Source organism: Tasmannia lanceolata, unplaced genomic scaffold (genome assembly GCF_043159265.1).
Source record: "Tasmannia lanceolata isolate RefF3 unplaced genomic scaffold, GAP_Taslan_0.1 ptg000064l, whole genome shotgun sequence".
Taxonomy (NCBI): Eukaryota; Viridiplantae; Streptophyta; class Magnoliopsida; order Canellales; family Winteraceae; genus Tasmannia; species Tasmannia lanceolata.
Genome location: NW_027518741.1, coordinates 700001 through 705000, shown reverse-complemented (window position 1 = coordinate 705000; position 5000 = coordinate 700001).

Below are 5000 nucleotides of genomic sequence, written 5' to 3'. Positions count from 1 at the left end.
GCCTTGGCTTGCCATAGCAGGGCATTGCTGGGTTGGGCTCCCTTGGCCTTCCGGGGGCCTTGGACGCTGTCTTGGGAAGACCATGGGCACAAGGCCATGGCATATAGTGAGGAATGGACCACGGTTGGCAAGGCTAGGCATATAGAGAGGAATGGACCACGGTTGCCAAGGTTGCGCAAGTTTTGGGCATTTTTTGCCCGGATATGCCCAAGTATGCCCCGATAGGCCCGTTACGCCCCGGTATGAACGCGTATGCCCGGATAGACTCGGTATGCCTTGGGATACATGCGTATGCCCCGATAGGCTTGGTACGCCCCGATATGCGCACGTGTGCCCCAGTAGGGCTCGGTATGCCCCGGTATGTACGCGTGTGCCCCGATAGGCCCGGTATGCCCCGATATGCACACGTGTGCCCCAATAGGGGTCGGTATGCCCCGGTAGGTACGCGTGTGCCCCGTAATGCACGTTTCGCAGATCTCCCCGCATGTCCCGCCCCTATATGTAATACTTACTTACTTACTTACTTTCTTTCTTGCTTGCTTGCTTGCTTGCAATGGTTGGGAGTGCCCGGCATGCCCCGCTGCAGAGACCAAGGGCGCAATGACTTGGCACCGCGGATGCCGGGACTCCGGCACTTCCCGTGGCACTGATGGTTGGTTCCAAAGACAAAAGGCCGTGCAAGGCCACCGCACCGCGGATGATTTTGCTCGTGCTGGCGCCGTTGTGTGGCCAAAGAACATGCGCGAATGCTCGTGTCGGAAGGGTTGGTGTCCTGGCCCCGCGGGTGTCACGAATGCTCGGTTGCGAAGACCATGGGACCAGAGCCATGGCACGTCGGATGATGGCTCCAGCTGGCGCCCCGGCACTTTCTGTGGCATTGATGCTCGGTTTCAAAGACAAACGTGCGCAGTGCCAGGGGACCGCGGATGACTGCTCGTGCTGGCCCCGTTGGGCGGCATTGATGGTCGGTTGCAAAGAAAATGCGCGATTGCTCGTGTCGGGGCCCGGCAAGCCAAGGCCAAGCGAGCCATGGCACGTCGGATGATGGCTCCAGCTGGCGCCCCGGCACTTTCTGTGGCATTGATGCTCGGTTTCAAAGACAAACGTGCGCAGGGCCAGGGGACCGCGGATGACTGCTCGTGCTGGCCCCGTTGGGCGGCATTGATGGTCGGTTGCAAAGAAAATGCGCGATTGCTCGTGTCGGGGCCTGGCAAGCCAAGGCCAAGCGAGCCATGGCAACGCGGATGATGGCTCGCTAGTGCTGGCGCCGTGCACAGTGGCCTCGCACACTCGCCCTGCACGCTTCCCTTGCACGCAGCCTTGCACACTAGCCTCGCATGCGAGCCTTGCACCCTAGCCATGCAAACTAGCCTTGCACGGTAGCCATGCACACAAGCCGTGCACATTAGCCATGCGCACAAGCCCCGCACACTAGCCTTGCGCACAACCCTTGCACACAAGCCATGCACTCGAGCAATGCACACAAGCCTTGCACTCAAGCAATGCACACAAGCCCTGGACACTAGCCTTGCACACGGGCCTGGCACACAAGCCTTGGGCACTAGCCTTGCGCACTAGCGTTCCACATGAGCCTTGCACACTAGCCTTGGACACTAGCCTTGCACACAGGCCTTGCACACTAGGCATGCTTGGGCGAGCTGATCCCGCATCAAGTCGACGGGTCTAGGCATTCTTGGGCGCAGATCCCGCATCGTCTCGTCGCGTCTGGGCGCAAACACGTCGCGTCTCGTTGCGTCTTCAGAAGTCGTCGCTAACAGCACCTTTGGTTGCCACTGGTGGTTAGGCTGGTTGGTTGCGCAAACCCTATAGGAGGGTGGCATGCTGGTGGGCGTTTTTGCCCGGATAGGCACTAGAATGTGCAGATTTTGGGCGTTTTTGCCTGGATAGGCTAAGGAATGGGCATGCTTTGGGCGTTTTTGCCCGGATAGGCACCGGAATGCTTGGCCTTGGCTTGTCCTAGCAAGGCATTGCTGGGTTGGGCTCCCTTGGCCTTTTGGGCGCCTTGGACGATGTCTTGCGAAGACCATGGGCACAAGGCCATGGCATATGGTGAGGAAAGGACCACGGTTGCCAAGGTTAGGCACCGGAATGCTTGGCCTTGGCTTGCCAAAGCAGGGCATTGCTGGGTTGGGCTCCCTTGGCCTTCCGGGCGCCTTGGACACTGTCTTGGGAAGACCATGGGCACAAGGCCATGGCATATGGTGGGGAATGGACCACGGTTGCCAAGGCTAGGCATATAGAGAGGAATTGCATTTTTGCCCGGATAGGCACCGGAATGCTTGGCCTTGGCTTGCCATAGCAGGGCATTGCTGGGTTGGGCTCCCTTGGCCTTCCGGGGGCCTTGGACGCTGTCTTGGGAAGACCATGGGCACAAGGCCATGGCATATAGTGAGGAATGGACCACGGTTGGCAAGGCTAGGCATATAGAGAGGAATGGACCACGGTTGCCAAGGTTGCGCAAGTTTTGGGCATTTTTTGCCCGGATATGCCCAAGTATGCCCCGATAGGCCCGTTACGCCCCGGTATGAACGCGTATGCCCGGATTGACTCGGTATGCCTTGGGATACATGCGTATGCCCCGATAGGCTTGGTACGCCCCGATATGCGCACGTGTGCCCCAGTAGGGCTCGGTATGCCCCGGTATGTACGCGTGTGCCCCGATAGGCCCGGTATGCCCCGATATGCACACGTGTGCCCCAATAGGGGTCGGTATGCCCCGGTAGGTACGCGTGTGCCCCGTAATGCACGTTTCGCAGATCTCCCCGCATGTCCCGCCCCTATATGTAATACTTACTTACTTACTTACTTTCTTTCTTGCTTGCTTGCTTGCTTGCAATGGTTGGGAGTGCCCGGCATGCCCCGCTGCAGAGACCAAGGGCGCAATGACTTGGCACCGCGGATGCCGGGACTCCGGCACTTCCCGTGGCACTGATGGTTGGTTCCAAAGACAAAAGGCCGTGCAAGGCCACCGCACCGCGGATGATTTTGCTCGTGCTGGCGCCGTTGTGTGGCCAAAGAACATGCGCGAATGCTCGTGTCGGAAGGGTTGGTGTCCTGGCCCCGCGGGTGTCACGAATGCTCGGTTGCGAAGACCATGGGACCAGAGCCATGGCACGTCGGATGATGGCTCCAGCTGGCGCCCCGGCACTTTCTGTGGCATTGATGCTCGGTTTCAAAGACAAACGTGCGCAGGGCCAGGGGACCGCGGATGACTGCTCGTGCTGGCCCCGTTGGGCGGCATTGATGGTCGGTTGCAAAGAAAATGCGCGATTGCTCGTGTCGGGGCCTGGCAAGCCAAGGCCAAGCGAGCCATGGCAACGCGGATGATGGCTCCAGCTGGCGCCCCGGCACTTTCTGTGGCATTGATGCTCGGTTTCGAAGACAAACGTGCGCAGGGCCAGGGGACCGCGGAGGACTGCTCGTGCTGGCCCCGTTGGGCGGCATTGATGGTGTGTTGCAGAGAGCATGTGCGATTGCAAGTGTCGGCCGGGTTTGGGTTCCCTTGGGCTTTCGGGTGCCTTGGACGCTGTCTTGCGAAGACCATGGGCACAAGGCCCCGTCCTGGCCCCTTGTTCGATTCGCTCTCGTCTTGCGCTTGCTTCCAAGGTCCTCCATGACCTTCCCCATGGCCTTGCTAGATCCCCCCCATGACGCATGACCTCTGTCCGTTGATTGGTTTTGAGTGCACACCATGCCCGGCTTGGCACCGTGTTGTCGCGTGAGTGGCATTTGGATCGTGCATGCTGGTGGGCTACCTGCCAATGCGCACAAGCCTTGCACACTAGCCTTGCGCACGAGCCTTGCACAAAAGCCTTGGACACAAGCCTTGCGCACAAGCCATGCGCACAAGCCTTGGACGCTAGCCTTGCACACAAGCCATGCATACAAGCCTTGCTCACAAGCCTTGGGCACTGGCCCATCGCAGTAGCCTTGCACACAAGCCTTGCGCACTAGCTTTGGGCACGAGCCTTGCGCACTTGCCTTGGGCACTAGCCTTGCACACAACCCTTGGGAACTAGCCTTGCGCACCAGCCTTGCCCACAAGCCTTGCACACCAGCCTTGCACACTAGCCTTGCATACAAGCCTTGCACACTAGCCTTGCACACAGGCCATGCTCACTAGCCTTGGGCACTAGCCTTGCACACAGACCTTGGGCACTAGCCTTGCGCACTAGCCTTGCCCACGAGCCTTGCACACTAGCCTTGCACGCAGGCCTTGCACGCTAGGCATGCTTGGGCCAGCAGCTCCCGCATCAAGTCGGCGGGTGTAGGCACGGTTGGGCGCAGATCCCGCATCGCCTCGTCGCGTCTGGGCGCAAACCCGTCGCGTCTCGTTGCGTCTTCAGAAGTCGTCGCTAATAGCACCTTTGGTTGCCACTGGTGGTTAGGCGGGTTGGTTGCGCAAACCCTATAGGAGGGTGGCATGCTGCGGGGCGCTGGAATGCGCAGGCTTAGGGCGTTTTTGCCCGGATAGGCACTGGAATGTGCTGGTTTTGGGCGTTTTTGCCTGGATAGGCTAAGGAATGGGCATGCTTTGGGCGTTTTCCCCGGATAGGCACTGGAATGGGCTGGTTTTGGGCGTTTTTGCCTGGATAGGCTAACGAATGGGGCATGCTTTGGGCGTTTTTGCCCGGGTAGGCACTGGAATGCCTGGCCTTGGCTGGGCATTGCTGGGTTGGGCTCCCTTGGCCTTTCAGGCGCCTTGGATGCTGTCTTGTGAAGACCATGGGCACAAGGCCATGGCATATAGTGGGGAATGGACCATGGTTGCCAAGGTTAGGCAATATAGAGGGCGGTGGGCGAGTAGGCCATGGCGTCACTTGTTTGCCCGTGTTTGCTCCCTTTGTGCGTTGTTTGGTTTTGGGAGCACACCTACCTTGCTAGGCTCGGCGGCTTACCCCTGCCCTTGTGGGTACTGGGTTGCACGTCTGTTTGCAACCCTATGGCTTGGTTGCTGCTGGCTTGGTTGGGTAGTTTGC